The 18,290-nt window shown below is 50.3% G+C and overlaps 1 protein-coding gene across 4 annotated transcripts in view; it reads right to left on the reverse strand.

The window, feature by feature from the left end:
• The window catches only part of FRRS1 (ferric chelate reductase 1), a 730,440-nt gene that overhangs the window by 8,632 nt on the left and 703,518 nt on the right, over positions 1-18,290 (reverse strand). The gene's annotated exons all lie outside the window — the stretch shown is intronic.

An 18,290-nucleotide genomic window follows, 5' to 3' on the forward strand; every position in this document is an offset into this window, starting at 1 on the left:
TCCCTTGGAGGCACCCTGTCTGCCTCCGGAGCTCCGAAAGGGCCGTCGTTGCTGAAGGGCTCAGGCAGTCTCCTTGTCCGTCATTATGGCTTGGAGGGATTCGTCCACCGCCTTCCCGAACAAGTTGCTGCTGTCGAACGGCATGTCCAACACCCTGGTCTGGACGTCCTGCCGGAAGTCGGTCGCCCGGAGCCAACCCCGTCGTCGTAGGCAAACACTGTTGCCCAGCTGGCGGAATCCGGTATCGGCAATATCGGTTGCCACCGTTATGGCATGGTCCGACGCCACCTCGCCTTCTTGAAGTATTTCCAGGGCCTCGGACCTCTTGTCGTCCGGTAGGAAGTCCAATATGGGGGCCAGCTTAAACCAGAGCTCCCTGTCGTAACGGGCCATGATCGCCAGGGCGTTGGCCGCTTTGATTGTTGTCGCCGCCGACGAAATGACCCGCCGCCCCATGGCGTCCAACTTCTTTCCCTCGCCGTCCGGCGGGGATTTCGACATCGAGGCTCCTGACCCCGCCGCTTTCTTCTTCGCCGCCGCCGAGACGACCGAGTCTGGCGTTGGCTGGGCCCTGAGGCACAGGGGAGCGGTTTTGGGGACCCGGTACTTCTTCTCGTACTGGTCCCGTTTGGCTGGTGCCGTGGAGGGGTTCTTGAGAACAGACAGGCCCTCCTCCCAGATGTCATCGATTAGAGGCACCGCAATGACAGTCTTCCTCTTGGCCTCCCGGCGCTGATAGAGGAAACCTTCATTTTTCTGCTCCTCCGGGCAGAGCTGGAACAATTCGGACGCCCTGGCGATCATGACGTGGAATGAGCCAATCTCGTCGGGCGGCGAGGCCCGTGCGACGGGAGACCCGTTCCGTCATCTTCACCGCCCTCAGAACCCGTCGTCGAGCCCATCGCACCGTCATCTCCCGACTCGTGGGAGGATGAGGAGGGAACTGTAGGCCTTACGGGGGCGAGTGGAGGAGAGGGTTGGGTCCTCCGACGTTTGTTCTGAGGACTTCCCGACGGGCCAGGTTGCGGGTCCTCCGGCCTGGGCCGTGGTAATCTCGTCCTTATCTCAGAGCATAAGGACTGGATCGCAGACAAAATGGCCGCCGAGCCATCCTGAGGCCTAGGTTCCGGCTGCGCCGGAAGGGAAGGCTGCTCTTCCTCGCCATCGTCGTCTTCCTCGGTTATCTCCCGAGGATCTTCCTTACGGGATCGAACCTTCTCGAATTGGACTTCGAGGTTCCTCACGGCCTCGGTCAGTTCCTCCTCCGAGGCTGACTCCGAGCTCGAGGAGGCTACCGTGCCCCCCCTTGCTTCTTCCATCATGGTGGTCATAACGATGGGCTGAAAAGAGGACTCCCTCCTTGGCGGCAGGGAAACTCTAGTCCCGGAGGCAGTCTACGCTGGCGGGGTCTCTGCCGGCTTGGCCAGAGTCGCCGCGATCGCCTCGATAGAGGCCTTTGCCTGCTGGGTAGGGGCCTCTGCAACCCGCATCCAGGGCAGCTGCGAAACAGCTTGGGTCCGGGTGACGAACTCGCGTCCTGGGCCATCTCGAAGTAGGCCGCGAATCTTCTGGAATCCTCCAAGAAGTTGATTTGACGAAATCTTTACCCTTGAGGGGTGTAGGAAGATCCCGTAACGGGTAGCCGTTAACGGGAGTAGAAACGGTGAAGCTTGAGGCTCGATTAACCGAAAAAATGTGAAAATTCACCTGAAAAAGCGCGAAACACGCAGTAAAAGCTCGAGAGCTAAGCACGAGGACTCCCAACACTTGAACGTGCGGTAAAAATCTGAAGATGGCTGCCAGAGGCGGGGCTTAGGTAGAGGGCAGTCATTGGCTGTGGTCGGTATGACGCAGAGATCAGCGATTGGTTACTACTACGAAAGACAGATCAGAAACGAAACTGATACTGATTTTTTCTTTACCGAGGATTCCCAGCCTGACGACGGGGAATGTTCGTGAGCATGTGAATCCATGCCAGACCCTATGCTGGAGAAAGTTGGTTACGGGGCTTGTAAATTAACTCATGTAGTTTTCTTAGCCACCAGAATTCGAAGACTCCCCTCAAAAGCTATGCTCCAGATTCAAGACGGCGCTGAGCTGTGGACGGACATGAGCACAGTAGCTCCATCGAGTTGGCCTCGGTAAACAGCCAATCGAGGCTGCATTTCGACACCACCGACTGGGGATAGGATTCCCAATCATCCGGTCATGCTGGGCAGCTGCAGGGAACAAGGGACAATCCCTGGCTTCCAGCGAGCTGTGAGCTCTGGAGCCGCTCCCAAGTAGCTCTGATGATGGTGTGAACCATGGACCACACCTGCTCCCAAAGCAGGCCCAGATATTAAGAGAGATGGCTCCACTTCTCCTCCATCCCCCCCTCCTTCCGAAGCAGACTAAGTAACGGTGGCTGCCCCGGCCGTGGCAATTGTCCTCCTTGGGGGCATGTGACGGCTGGAGTATTGGTCTGTGCCATATACTAGGGCAGCGCCCTCCAACTGCATCAGGCCAGTGGTCTCGTGGGTCAGTTCCACTGGCGGTGATGTCCACCTGCAGAGGGTCACATACCTCTGTGTAAATGAGGACGACGGGAGGCATCAATATAAAGGAATGCTCTGCCCCGTGGATACAGAGGGGAAGCAGAGAGGGACACGGTATGAAGATACAGACTCTCCTGATAAAAAGGCACAGAAGACACAATCGGGCCCAGGCAAGCAGTAAGCGTATGAGGGTTGGGGGCCGGCAGGGGTGGGTATCGAACCCCGGCCCACACCAGCTCCAGGACAAGGTCCGGGTGATGCCCTGTGGTCATACAGGCTTATCATACATCGCAAAAGGGAGTAACGGTGGTACCAGCTGAAGTTCCCCCAAGAGAAGGCCAGGAAGGGGGGTCCTCTCGCCTCATGCCTAAATGCAATACACCCATCAAGAAGATACACTCTAAAGCCCAGCGTCCCCAGGTTAGGGGAAGCCTGCAGCAGTGCTGGAGCAAGGGCAAGGGGGAGAAGGCAAAGGAGGCACAGAAGCAGCATAAATGACGCACCGGGGCCAACAGCTTCCCCTTGAGGGAGCAACAGCAATAACTAAAGAAGATTTGAAGCAATGTCTGACCAGTTTCCAAGACAAGCTGTGGTGATATTTCAGGAGCAAATCTCCTCACAGAGTAGACCTGAAGGAATCAATGATGGAAATTAAAGGGCCGCTGACAAAACTCGAGGCACAGACCGACACAGTGGAAAGGGCCCTCCAGGAAGTAGTGGAGGACGTGAGGAAGGACGACTGGAAGGCTGTCACATAACCGGAAGATCCAATGTGAAGACTTGGAGAACCAGTCTAGCTGAGTGAACATCCACATCAGAAGCCTCCCTGAAGATGTAATGGACAAAGACCCGCAGCCTATGGTTTAACATCTGTTTGGTGACGACCTGGAGGATGTGTCGAGTGACTATTATATTTGCCAAGATTCACTGTACCATTCGCAAGATGACACAGGCAGGGGCTGGGCCAAGGGGTGTGGTGGTTGCATTGGCTTCCTATGCACAAAAGGAAGATATATTGAAAGCTTCCAGAACCTCAAGCCCAATCTGAATGAATGGTAAAGAAATCCAGCTATTCAAGGACAACTCGCAAATTAAGAGTAATGGGCCCGTTAACTCAAGCTCTCACTCGGAAAAAGATTAGATAGAGATGGAAATTTCCTTTTGGGCTGCTGTTCTCTTGGGACGCTAAACGCACTGCATCATCCCCCTTGAAGTGCTCAGTATTCTTGACATAACAGAGGAGAAAAGTGTAGAGGGTCTTTCAGCCCCAGCTAAAGTCATCTAGGAGGAAGAGGACATGGAGTGGTCAGCGATGAGCAGGTCTGCCTGGGCCAGCAGGACCAGACAGCTGCGGTTTGAACCGGAAGAGGGGCGTTGGACTGGTGAAGGCACTAAGGTTGCTCAGTCGGAGGGTGGTGGTGGCGGCGAGGGGGTGTTGGAGCGGGGGCCTGTGATGCTAGGAAAGGAGACTGGGCACAAAAGAAGGCTCAGTGAAGAAGGAGACATAGCCGAGGCATTACTTGAATCTCAGAGAGGGTTTTAGTGTACCCTTGCACATGTGTGGGGTGGTCATTCCGAGTGCTAGGCCCAGGGTACTTTAGGGCTATTGACATATCCCACAATTATGATGCTTTTTTCTGTTTGGAGGTTGTGGGGGGGAGGAAGAGTATTAGGTGGGGTGGGGAAACCCAAAGCTGGATTTTGGGATAGCTCAAAACACCGGCTTTTCAGTATCGCAGATGGGCATTTAGATGTGTGCTGCAGTTCATTAAGGGTCCTACAGGGGGTGGGGGACCATCACCCATGAGTCGAGGCTCGAAACATACAACATAATACAGGGGCAATTTTAGTGCATTTTGCAGAATATAAGGAGGCTCAGTGTGGCAGCAAAACACAAGAAAGTGGATGACTTTTTACGTAAAGAGAAAACAGAAGTTGTAGCACTTCAGGAAACACTTATTCAGAAGACAGACGGGGGCAGGGTGCGATTTAGGGAATTTTCCCAAATCTTCCAGCCAACGCCCTGAGACTAGATAAGTGGTGTGTTAGTAGCTTTTAGTAATCATTTAAATTAATGGTCCACGGTGTGCAGTATAAGAAAGGGCGCTTCCTTTTCATTAATGTGTTTATAGACGACAGGCAGCGAATCATAGCAAATGTATACGCCCTGAATGTGGGCCGGTCCTTTCCCAGTTAGAAGAGTAAGTTGCAGGAGATATCTTGTTAGTAGGGGACCTCGACATAGCATGGGACCCTAACAATGAAAGAGTAGGGGCGTCTCCGCTGGCAATGTCGCTCAGTCCAAAGCTCTTAAACCACGGATGGAATTGTTGAACCCAACTGATACGTGGAGGGCACTACACCACGTAGATCACAGGTACACATTTTATTCTCATGTAGATGGATCCCACTCAAGTACTGACTATGCTTGGATGTCCGTTCAGATAGTGGGAAGTGTGGAAGGGGTAGAATTGTGTGCCATTTCACTCTCTGATCACGCTCCAATCACTAGTCACATTTGATGGCCAAGAGTGAAATGCAGTCTGGGGAGTTGGCGCTTCCCAACAGAGCTGCTGAAAGACACAGATCTTGTGGAGAGCATAAAATACAAAATTAGTGACTTCTTTCATAATAATCCTTCATCCCTTACCAGGTACTTTAGTGGTAGACCGAGTTTTTTTTCACCGTCGACCAGGCAGATGAGGACTTACTTTTTGTTGGAGGTCTTATATCTGCCGCAGACAGAGATTTGCCAACCGTCGATGTCAGGTTAACGAAGGTCGACCACAAGTGTTGACTCATAGATAGTGGCGTTGACGAGGTTTTTGTTAGATTCATCGTGGGAGCCTTATGCTTACTTGACGATGCCGTCGTCAATGATACAGATGTTGTAGACAACGTAGTCGCAGCCGACGAAACGTTAGATTTATGTCATTTGCTTGACAATGGAAGGGTGATATCCTGGCTTGTCACTGTGGCAACAGTTGACGAGATGTGTTTGCTCGACAATCGGAGGGTCGTAGCCTGGTTTGTCGCCATGGCAACAGTTGATGAGACCTTAGATTTACAGTGTTTGCTCAACCACGGGACAGTCATCGCCTGGCTTGTCATCGGCAACTTTCTGAGGAAGGTTTGATCACCTTTTTGTCTGTCGATTTGGTAGACGACGAATGGCTCATTCAACTTTAATCTGATGACAAAGGGGGCTTTAGCGGCATCAACAGCTTTGTTTCCTTTGACAAGACCTCCGCCACCCTGCCGAAGACTCGCGGCCGTGCGTGTCGTGGCCGTTAGGCTTTTCAAGTGGTCTTTCTTCTGACCTTGCTCTCTTAAGAGCGTGGTCTTTTGTCTTTGGGGATGGCCATACTCTTTGTGGACTCAACGTCGGAGGAGTAGCTGGACTCCCGGTAGTTTCCTTCATTGAGCTTGCAGACAAGGAAATGACTCATGTCTTTGTGTTTTAAAACTAAACCCCTTTCAAATCTCACACTGCTCCACTGTGTGGTTGGGGTACAAGCAGTAGACAGTCTGTGTGCTTGTCTCCCTCAAAGACATTTTTAAGGCCACAGGGGGCACACGCCTTAAACAAAGCTCTCTTTTTGCCTTCCTTCCCCACTTATCTGTATAGAAGACGCGACTTCTTGTAGATGTGATAACATAAACTCTTCTCCAAAGAAGATATTTAGTAAACTGTTCTCCTTTTTCAAGGGATATATTTTCCTAGAGGAGAAAACACAAGGACTCCCATCAGCGTGATACACGGTTAGAATCTGAGGAAGAGGAGGCGGGTCTAACTACTCTATGTTCTATTGGTTGGGACCAAAAGCACCCACAAAGAGGATGACAACTTAAAAAATGAAAAAAAAAGTGTTCTTTGCCTTAAGCAAGGGAAAAAATAGGGAACCGAGGATTCCCAGCCCGACGCCAGGGAATATTCACAGCATGTGAATCTATGAAAGATCAAATGCTGGAGAAGTCAAAGCTCTAGGTAGAATAGTTGCTAACCTTGCATGTACCTCTACCAGTTGTAGAAGGCGCAGCCTGTCCTAATGAACCACAGATGTCAATGCACAGGCCTTGGTGAATATTTCCAGTATTTGGGTTTGACATTTCATTCACTCCTTTCAGAAATCGCTTTTTGCATGAAAGGACACTTTCCTACCATTTGACTGAAAACTCCCTGCTCTCATCGTTCCTGAATCTATGCCCCTTTCTTTTTATGCCTAAATGGCAAAGACAAACTGGGAAACTCTCTTTGAGCACAAGCTATTTTTTTGTCCCTCTTTTGCTCCTTCAGGCATGGGGTGCTCTGTTCCCTCTATTAAGCTGTCCATTTTGATTTAATAAGAGACAGAGACTTGAGTAGAGGTAGGTGAGCCTAGTGCAAATTCAGCAACCCATTCCCCAATTGACTTGTTCATGGCCTGCAAGGAACCGCACTGCTAGACTTCATGATCAACACTATGGACAACTAGTGTGTGGATCAGTGAGAATTTTTTTTTTTAACTTTATTTTGGTTATATTTCCATAGTAACAAACATACACCAACAGTGTGCCACGTGTTTCCCCATACCCCTTCCCTCCTCCCCCCTGTGATGAGATAGAAGGTCATCCAACAGTCTTACCGTTATGTGGAAGTTTCGGGTTGAGACACCTGCCAAGGAGGTGGAAAGTCTGTCAATTTGAATGTTAACAGAGTAGACCATGTGGTCTGGTTCAGTATGGTGTAGACATTAAATAGTTGACGTAGGGTCCCCATATAACTGGGGGCCTTGCGTGGAGGGGCAGGCTCTCGATAAAGTTTGATTCAGTGTGTTGACTGTACGCTACGTCTTGCAGCCATAATTGTGAAGGGGAGGGGCGGTCCTTGCACCAGGACATGATGACTCTTCTTTGTGCCAGTACTAGTAGTAGACCAACCAACTTCCTCACCAAGGCCGGTGCATCTTTTGTGTATCCCAGCATATCGCGACCTTGGGGCTTTGCTCAACTTGCTCCCACACTATTGTAGAGGTTTGTGCCAGCACATCACTCCAGAAGTGGTAGATTGGTGGGCTTGCCCAGGCCAGGTGTATGAAGTCTGCTGTGGGCACCCCACAGCGCTCGCATGTTGCTGGTATTGACGGATGTTGGTTGTGGAATCTGGCCGGGGTGTGGTACACCTGGTGCAGGAAATTAAAGTGCATCAGTTTGTAGCTTGAGTTTAGGGACACTTTCTGGGTTTGAGCCAGGAGTATTGACCAATCTTCGTCTGGGATTGTGACTCCAGCGATCCCCCCCCCCATTTTATTTTTCGGGTTTGTCTGTTGGATAGTAGTGTCCGTGAATAGCGATTCATAGATGGTGGACACTAGCTTCCCTCCTCCCTGGGATTGAATCACTCCGTGTAGGAGTTGCCATACTGGTGGTTGTGCCGGGAATGTGGGTAAAAGTGGCTGGAGAGCGTGGTGGAGACGAAAGTATATAAATGTGTCTAGGGCAGAGTCTGCTCCCCGGTCACGTGCTTGTTGGGTGTTAAAAAGGTCCAGTTTATGAATAGGTTACCTAGTGTGTCAATCTGTAGCTTACTGGCCCACTGGAGGTACACCTTCTTGGCCGTTAGTGGGATCTCTGGGATGAATCCCGCTGGAATAAGGGGAGAGAACCTGACCTGGACATTGCTCTTTTGTGCTATTTTCTTCCATATCACGTAATTGGAGTGCACTACGTTAAGGGTTGAAGGTGGTACCTGGATCACGCCCATGATGGCCGCGTGCAGAAGGTTGGAGGTTATTAGGGCCAGTTCGATTTGGACATGGGGTCTGATTAAGTGGGTGGTGTACCAGTGTCCCAGAAATTGGGCTTGGGCTGCCCAGTAGTAGCTTTCGAGGTCCGGTAGCGACAGGCCACCCTTTGTGACTGAGTGAGTGTTGCGTAGGATACTCTCGTGAGATTGCCTGCCCAGATTAGCTGAAGGATTAGGCTCCGCAGGAGTTGGAAAAACCACTACGGCAATATCAGGGGGATGTTTACGAACAGGTAGAGGAGCTTGGGTAGAATGAACATTTTTACTATGGAGACCCGGCCCCATAATGTAAGCGGAAGGTGTTTCCACCTGGATACTTTGCCGCGCAAAGTTTCGGCTACCCTCCCATAGTTGTCGCGGAAGAGGTTTTGGTGGTTTCTGGACATTAGAATCCATAAGTATCGCACTTCTGTGTGTTCCCATCTAAACCCGTAGTCATCTCTGCATTCTTTGGTTTCGGGGGTTAGTGGGAATATGACAGTTTTTGTGTGGTTAACTTTTAGACCCAAAAGGGCGCCGAATTTAACGACTTCATGCATGACAGGGTTTAGGTTCTCTACTGGTTCACTACTGAAGAGAGCAACATTGTTGGCGTAAAGCAATAGTATTAGCTTGTGGGGGCCTAGAGAGAGACCTTTTCTATTTGTCTGGTCCCGAGGCCGGCGGCCAAGGGTTCCATTGCCAGTGCGAATAGTAGGGCTGACAAGGGGCATCCTTGCTTGGTCTCCCCCTTTGTATTTCTATTCTTGAGGATTTTGCTTTCCCGAGTATAATGCTGAACTGGGGGTGTTTGTAGAGGAGGGAGACCAGGGCCAGGAAGCATTCGCCCAGGCCCATTTTCCTCAGGACTGTGAAGATATATGACCATTCGATGGAGTCGAAAGCTTATTCGGCGTCTAGCAGCACCGCCACGGTTTGAGATGATGGGCCGAGCACCTCGATAACACCAAACAACCGTCTGATGCTGACAGTTGTGTTGCGACCCGGGATGAAACCCGCCTGGTCTGCGAGTACTAGACCGGGCATCAGGGGGAGCAATCTGGATGTAAGGATTTTTTAGAGGATTTTATTATCGACATTGATTAGAGATATGTCTGTACAAAGCGCACTCCTCGTGGTTTGGGGGGGGGGGGGAGTTTATCTGATTTGAGCAGAAGGATCACATGTGCTTCTCGAAGTGGGGGGGGGGGTAGGCTGCCTTTTTCTAGTGCCTCCTCAAATACTTGCAGTAGGATCGGTGCTAGGGTCGGGGCGAATGCTTTGTAGATTCCCCCCCTCAATCTGTCGGGGCCTGGGGCTTTGGTGCTTGGAAGCTCTTTTATTGTTTCTAGGATTTCCTCGGGCGTCAGTGCTTTATTCAGAGGTTGTCAGGAATAAGGTTTGGGGCAAGGGACGGCGCTCAGTCTGCAAGAAACGGGGCTGAAATAGCAAAAAACTACACTTCCCAGCATGCTGTGGGACTGTGTAGTTCTGAGGTTTTCGCGCGGAGAGCTAGCTGGAAAATCAGGGAACTTAAAGTCCTCAACCGGCCGTGCTCCGGTGCAGATAATTACTGATTATCAGCACGGGCGTCAGCGTTGGAGGACGTGAGGAAATCAGGTAGTATTCGGACACCGAAGGACATTTGGGCTGTTTGTCAGTCTGCGGCTGTGAACATGAGCAGCCGGAGCATGGAGTAGCAGGAGCCGGGGCCGCAGCAGTGTTTGAGGAGATCCTTCTCACGTTTTGGGCGTCTTTCTTCAGGGTCCGGGTGTCCTCGTGAGGCATCCGGACCATCAGTTAAGTGCACTGAAAACATTGTTGTATTGCAGCTGAGGCATGTTGTATCACGCTGCTTTTGTTTATGAAGTGCCCTTGCTAGTGCGTGTGAGGAAACACGCAAATGAGTTATTTACTGACTAAAACTACGCCTGTGAAATCTCCTGGCTCTTCTTTAAATGCAAGGAGTTTTTTTAGGTGAACCAGGAACAATATTTAGTTTACTTTGCTTTGGGGTCAATTACATGGTGTACCTCAGTAACTAGATTCTTGTTTTGTGTACTTTGTTGCCATATTTGTTTGTCGCTTCACTGTGCCTAGTGGGCCATGAGTCTTGTGTTTCATGCAAGGGACTAACCCCTTTGTTTGTGCTATCATGCTTGTTTGCAAAACTAGGTTTACCAATGGAAAAACTCAAATGTTTGTTTCAGTATTATTTTATGTATGAGTATCGAACACAATGCTCTGTGTGCTTAAAGTGGCGTCTTTCAGGGCAAGACTTAAGGGTATGCTATGCTCTTAGAGTATACACCTTTCATTAAGATTGGTATGCAATAGGTTCATTTTGGGTCTTAGGAGGTCAGGTATTCAGGATAGGGTACATGTATAGGAGTATGGATTATTCATGTTAGTGATGTTTATGTACCTGCATGTTCGGTCTTCACCTCCTTTCCTTTGTTTTCCACCCCCTTTCCCTCCTTCTCCCCCCCCCATTGGCTGCCACGTGGCTCCCTGTGTTATACATTTCAGGCACCCATGCCAACCACGGTGGGAGGGTCGATCTATTCGCGTTCTGTGGTTCGGGAGAGGGGGGGGGTCGAGGCCCCTGTCATCCCTTTCTAGTATTGACAGAGGTTCCCTCAGGACGTCACTAATCCAGTAAAGTTCTGTGTTGTCCAAGTATTGCTGAAGGGATTCCAGACTGGTTGTTTGTTTTGAAGTGTATAGGTCCTGATAGAAGGCCCAGAAGGACTCAGCTATTTCATCTTCTGTGTGGACCAGAGTGGCCTGGGGGTTTCGGATACATTCTATCTGTGGGGGTTTTCTGTCTGCTGCAAGTAGCTTTGCCAGAAGGGCTCCCGGTTTTTGGCCTTGTCCGTACAGACAGATGCAGTGGCCTTGTGTTAGGAAACAGGTTTTGCGTTCAGCGGTTGATCTGAACTTGTCAAGTTCTTCTTTGAGGCGAGCTAGGGAGTGGGAGTCATTTAGGGCGGCGTATGTGTGTTCAAGTTCTTTCAACCGTGTCTCGCTACCAGCGAGTTCCCTCCTAATTGTTTTCAGTATCCCATTCTCTTTGGCCATGCATACCACTCTTCCATAGCATTTCAGTGTTTCCCAGAGTGCCGGCCGATGTTACTGAGTCCCGATTAATGTTTAAAAAGGAAGTGATCTCAGTCTTAAGTTCTTTGGCAAACACTTGGTTTTGGAGTGCCCCAGATTTGAATCTCCAGTGGGGTCTGCCCTGCTTATTGGTCGTGGGGATGCATTTGAGTGTGACTGGGGAGTGGTCTTAGAGTGTTCTTGGAAGTATCTGGCAGATTCCCCATTGGAAACATCCATTTCTGGACCCCAACAGGTAGTCTAGCTGTGAGCTTGTCTTGTGAACCCAGGAGTGGAAGGTGTAGTCTTGTTCGTCTTGGTGACCAAGTCTCCATACATCTACTAAGTCGTAAGCCCTTCAAATCTCGTGGATCTGGAGACTCGCCTTGGAGGGAGTGTTGGAGGTTGTGCACGATTAGTCTTTCTTGGGGTCTAGTGTGATATTCAGATCCCCTCCACATACAATGGTGGCGGGGTCTGTTCCTACCAGGTACGTCATCACCCAATCAAAGGCATTTGCCCCGTCTGTGTTTGGGCCATAGGAGTTTACTCGGATCATTTCACTACCCTCTTGTACCCCTCGGGCTAGGAGTGTTCTGCCCTCTCCATCGTCTGTCGACAGTGCTTGAACTTCATATTCTTGTTAATTAGTATGACCACTCCTCTAGCATACGATGAATAGGAGGAGTAATATCTATGGCAACCCCAATCGGGCACCCAACGACTCTCAGAGGCTGGGAGGAGGTGTGTTTCTTGCATAGGCTATGTCAATGTTATGCCTCCTGAGGTACTGGGATATTTTCCGAGCCTTGGTCGGGTTATTGCCCCCCCCCCCCTAATATTCCAGGTTGTTAGCTTAAATGGAGTAGGGGGTTGTCAATATTGTGCCGGATGTGGGTGAAGTTCGTGGCAGGTGCCGTAATTCTCAGTGTACTTGTGAGCTAACTGGGGTTAGTTGGCTGCGGGGTCAGTTGGTGAAGGCCGTGGTGGAGACACATGGCGCATTCCCTCGCTAGTTTCCCTTTCTTCGTGAGTTGTCGCCTGTCTAGTACAGTTGGCAACCAGGTTCCCACCACGGGCAAACCCTAACCCGCCCGTCAAGTGATCCACCCCGCCATCCCCACAAACAATGCTGAGCACGGGTGCGCTAGTGCCCATCCAAGTTCAGCAGCTCCTTACAATACACTTCTTACGCAGCAACCCGAGAGCGAGATAGCATACCGTGGGCAACCAGTATGTCGCATGAAATTCGGCTTCATCATGGTGGGTTTCTTCCGGAACGGTCCCTCCTTGCTGGTCTAGGGTTATTGTCTAGGGGTCGACAGCCTAGTTCATCTAGAAAGACGTTTGCTTCTTCTGGCCAGTTGAACAACTGAGCTTTTCCAGCATGTTGGATCCTCAGTTTTGCAGGGAATAGCATTGAATTTGACTGTCACGCAGGCAGCGTTTTACTCCGGTGAAGGATATCCGTGAGGCTTGGACTGCTGGTGAGAAGTCGGGATAGATTTGGATGTTGTCACCGTCGAATTGTAGTTCATCTTTGTCTCTTGTGAGTCTCAGGATGGGGTCTCTGTCTTTGAAGTTGAGCAGCCTTGCAATAACAGAGCGTGGAATGGCTCCTAGGATTGGGCGGCTGGTCGGCACCCTATGCGCTCTTTCGACAACGAATAGTTGGGATAGTGCAGATGCGCTAAATAGTTATTTGCACATATTTTTGTTGGGGGGGGGTTCATTCTAGGTCTTCATTTTTAGCAGCTACTGCTTTTATCTGACCTTCCAGTGCCGCCACCTTGGTCACCAGTATTGCGTTACTGTCGTGGAGGTCAGAGATCCTCTGCTCCACCGAGTCAAGCCTGTCGCGGTGCTTGTCGAGCCGGTCTTGTAATAAATCAACTTTTGATGAGTGTCGAGTTTGGAGTCAAGGTTGCCTATACCGGCTTTGAGGTTGAGGAGTATTTCTTGAATGTCAATAGCTGGGGCTTGAGACGGCTCTTCCTCTTGTTCCATTGCTGGTGTTGAGGAGCTGGATTGGACGTGCAGCCTGGGGTTCTTGACTATTGCTCCGGACTCAAAGTTCAACTTCCTCTGGGAAGTATCAGTTCTGCCCATGCTAGGTTGTTTGCAGTTGAGGAAGGAGGGGTGGGCTGGCTGGACCTACAAGAGGCCATTGACGGGGTCGGGGTTTGCTGTGACTGGCAATTAAGTGCTCTGTGGCCATTACTGAGGGACCACTGTAATCCCTGGGTGCGCTAGCTGGGAGATTGCTTCACTGCGGTACTCTGGGTCCGGGGAGGCTGGAGGGGACCCCCAGCATCCACCGCCAACGAGTGTTGGAAATTGTATGTGGAGTGTCACATCGCTGCCCAGACCCTGTTTTCCTGTATAGGTGGTGCTACAGGTGTACGGGGGTCGTCCCACCATGAAGGGGGGTCACCGGTACTTAAAAGCTGGACTAGCAGGCGTTGCAAGTTGTGGTGGTGGTGGTCAGGGAGGAAAGTGACCACTGTGTACTTGGTTGTGAGGATTGGAATGTGGGTCGGGCTTAGTGTGCCAGGCAGGAGTCCACTGTCAGGCAGCACTGTGTCCTGGTGGAGGGCCGCTTCTGTGAAGGTTGTGTTAGTGGTGGTTCCGGGGCGGAGTGCTGGTCGTTTTCTGGGCTCCTGGCTGTGTTGTTTGGGTTGCCGCCTCTTGTGGAGAGCACAAGGTGTAATTGCACGTCCGGGGCGGGGGTCGCCGACGGACACCCCAGTGGCTGGTGGAAAAGGAGGTGTCAGCCGTGCTCCGATGTGGTATCCTCCTCTGCAGAGGGGGTGCGGGGGGAGATGGGTAGCAGGGCCGGGTGATCTGGGTATAGGGAGAAAAGTAAGGATTACCCCCCACCTGTTCCGACATTCAGCTGTTATGTCCTGGGGCACTTGGTTCAGGGCAGCCAGGCTGAGGTGCGGGTCATGAGGAGGGGAAGGCACCCACAGACGCGTAGTGTGGGTTCTTTCTCGTTGAGCTCTGTCCCTTGCATCTGGAGGTCACGCGAGTGTGTGCTCTGCTGCTTGGTGCACTACTGGGCGCGTTTGTTGTAGGAAGCCCCCTGGGGTGACTTGCTCCGGGATTTGCAGGGCCTGGCAGGCGATGAGGTGTCGCAGCACTGCGCAAATGGTGCTGTGATCGTCCTGTTGCGGGTAGATTTGGGACCTGGGACCGTGATTGCGCCGCTTGCCCCAAACTCCAGTGTCGAGGCCCAATCGGGTCGGTGCAGATGGCGCTCCATGCACAGGTCTCCTTCCTTGTTGGTTCAATATAAGGGGAGACATTGCTGCGGCCGCTCCATCCCCTGGGGCGGTCCCCGCACGGGACTGGGGTCCCGCTGCTTAATTATTTGAGGAGTGACTCACTGGCAGCTGGTACCTGGGTGACTGGGTATTCATGCTAGCTGGAGACCTCGCTTTGGAGCCTGGTGCACCCGAGCTGTATTTTCCCGGCCCAGGTCTGGACACGAAGTTGTTGACTGTTTGATGTGTTCGATAGGAGAGGAGTCACGGTCTGTGCCCTGGGACCGTTCAGGTTTGCTCGCAGTCCGAAAGTGGTTATGTATCACGTACCATGCATCTTCCGGATATATTGTCAGGGCCGGATAGAGAAGCAGGGGTCCCCACACTCCAGGCCTCCCCCAGTCGTTGCTGCAGTGGTTTTGAATGTCGGCAGGTGCTGCAGTGGGCTAGTCGACGGTGGGATAGAAGGACAGGCAGGGTCGGAGCTGGGGTGGGCCCCGCGCAGCCCCTGATCCGGGCGCAGTGTTGTGGATGTCGTTTGAGGAAAAGCCAGAGGTGTTCCCATGGGCACCCAGTGCCACAGCCCCCCACTGTGCACTCGGGAGGGGGGATGCAGGCCGAGTGGGACTTGGCACCGGTCACAGGAGGTACGGAGTCCGTGCCTCTCAGCGGTGCCCTCATGGATCTGTTGCTGTCAGTCTCCACTCAACCCACGTCACACATGGGTGTAGCAGCGCCCGCAGCGAACCAAGGCTGGCTGGATGATCAAGTACATCCTCCAGGCGTTTAGTTCCTGCAGCAGGTCACTGTGTTGCCCTTGGTGGGATGCAGCCTTGTGTGTTCTCTTGGTCGAAGTAAATGCTCACTCGAGGAAGCTGGTCGAATGTTGGTGCACCGCCGGGCTCTGGGCCCACCCCACACGCAGCAGCCACCCCTCGGATGTCTTCTTCACAGGGCGCTCTGCGGCCTAACGGACCCCTCATTATGCACAGTGAGGTTTGGCAAAGTGGACGCCGTGACGGGGAAGAGTTCTTCTCACCTCGGGCTGTTTATACACAATTGGCAACATGGAAGGAAAGCTTTATGTTACCAGCATGATAGTGAAAACATGTTGAAAAAATGGCTACAAAATCATCAGCTGAAATATGGGGACTTTTAAATGAGGCAACTTTCAAATGTCAGGCTTCTGTGCAAATAAATTCCATAGCAGACAAATCGTGGTGTGACTATTAGGAGATTCATCAAACGCCATTGCCAGGCCTTCACTTTCCTTTAAGTAGAGAAGGTTGGAACCATGAAGTGCAGTTTGATCACAATGGCTTGCTCTACTATATCTCTAAATTGAACACGTCTCGTGCACTTTGGCCCGATGGTCTTGACAATAGAATGTTAAAGGAACATCCAGAGATATGGCCTGCTATTTTTAATAAAATCTTTAATCAGGCAATAAATTTAGGAGAGTTACCGCCATCCTGGAAGAAGTCTGTGCTAATTCCACTGTTTAAGAAAGGCAATAGATTAGATCCGAGCTCATATAGTCCTATAGCCTTATTAGATTGCCCAGGAAAAATGTTTGCACGCTTAGTCTTGAGACTTCTGCAGGGAATTTAAGCGACCCTTTTCAAACAGGTTTTCTGGCTTGTCTTGGAACCAGCATTAATTTACTTAAATATGCACCTTGTCCTACACTAAACAGAAACACTAGGCTTTGAGCTAGACTCTCTTCCCTCTACGAACATACAATGACTAGTAACACCTACTTAAACCACCGTACCTACTCTAAACATACCACCTTGCATATGGTGCAAGCCCACATGCAAACTACCTCAGATGCTAAAACAAAAGAACACATGTCAGTAACCTTGAAGCACCAGAGACCACCCAGTAAAACTATGATAATTAGAGCATCGATTAATGCCAGATCTGTTGTAGCTCTCGCCACTGAAATAGCAGATATTCTAACATCTGACAACCTTGACCTCCAAGCAGTCACAGAAACCTGGCGGCATGAGGCAGCAGGCCCAGCGCTCACATTAGCGATCCCAGAGATCCATGAACTCTTAAGAATGGACAGAACTAACTCTAGAGGAGGTGGCCTAGCTATTATTACTAAAGCCAACCTGGACTTAAGAACATCCACGCTATCCTCACTAAAATCTTGTCAACTACTCTCGGGGAAACTGCCTATATCTCCATACCGCACTCTAACCATTTACCTTATATATAGGCCACCAGGACCTATAGGGTCATTTGAAGAGGACATATCTAGCCTCTTAGCCAATAATGTAAAAGACTCGCCCCAGATAATTATCTTAGGTGACCTTAACTTAGGATTTAATGACCCGGATGACAAGTAAGCACAAGCAATAGCTACCATGCTAGCTGAACATGGCCTTAGCCAAAATGTCCTCTCCGCTACCCATGACAAAGGCAGGACCCTAGACTTGGTAGCTACCTTAAACTGTCCAATAGCCATCACTAAAATGACACCCCAACCTTAAAATCATGGCAACCCCTCTTCCCACTAGATCAAAGAAAAACATCACACCAGACAACATCATACCTCTCCTCCTTCCTACGATAAACACCTTGCCAAGCAATTCCGACCCAGATACTTTGGTGAACTCCTACAATGACACTATGACTAAGGTTCTAGATTACATTGCCCCACTTAAGGTACGCAAGAGTAGACGACAGACTCACCTTAACACTTGGGTGTACCAAGTGTTAAGGTGAGTCTGTCGTCTACTCTTGCTCACCTCAAAGAACTTGGTTTCTAGTTTCCTTTTTCCCAATCTATTTGGCAACATTCCCCAACAGAAGAAAATAAACTAAAACTCTGCCCCAATAACTACAAGAAAGAAATTATCCAAACAAAAAAAGAAATCTTTAATGAAAGAATCTCAAAAGCATGTTCCAATACCAAGGAATTGTTTGTGATCCTGAGAGAATTAGAATCGCTCATACCTTCGTCGGACAACGTACCTAAAGACAAGCAATGGTGCACTAGCATTCAAAATGCCCTAGCAAATAAAATAAAAACAATGCAAACTAAAATAGCAGTTACAAAAAGCCTCTCTCCCCCTGCCGAAATACCAACCACCACCACCACCACTCCTAATGACAAGCCTTATTTGGCCCCATTTAAATTCTCTAAAGTTTCTATTCTGGAAACTGAAAATTTAATTGCATCCCTAAAACCGTCGAACTGCAAAGGAGAAAACTGTCCAGCCCAAATAATTAAGGATGCGGCCAGAGATTTATCCCCCTTTAGCGCTAAACTCATCAATGCCTCCTTTTCATCCAATACTGTACCAAGTAGCTTAAAAGAATCATGGGTACTGCCCCTTCTCAAAAAACAAACCTTAGACCCCTCCATCCCAACAAACTACAGGCCCATCAAAACAGTCTCATTCCTCCTTAAGATAATAGACACAGTGGCCCATCTTCAAATTCAGAATTACCTTGAGACCAACCAACTTCTAGGCTCCCGCCAATCAGGCTTTAAACCCTAGCACGGCACGGAGACAGCATTAATAGACCTTAAAGCGCAAATTGAAGAGCTCAATGACAAAGGAAACACAGTTATGCTACTCCTTGATCTGTCGGCAGCCGACTTGGTGG

This window comes from Ambystoma mexicanum, chromosome 1q (genome assembly GCF_040938575.1).
Source record: "Ambystoma mexicanum isolate Mex_15411 chromosome 1q, UKY_AmexF1_1, whole genome shotgun sequence".
Taxonomy (NCBI): Eukaryota; Metazoa; Chordata; class Amphibia; order Caudata; family Ambystomatidae; genus Ambystoma; species Ambystoma mexicanum.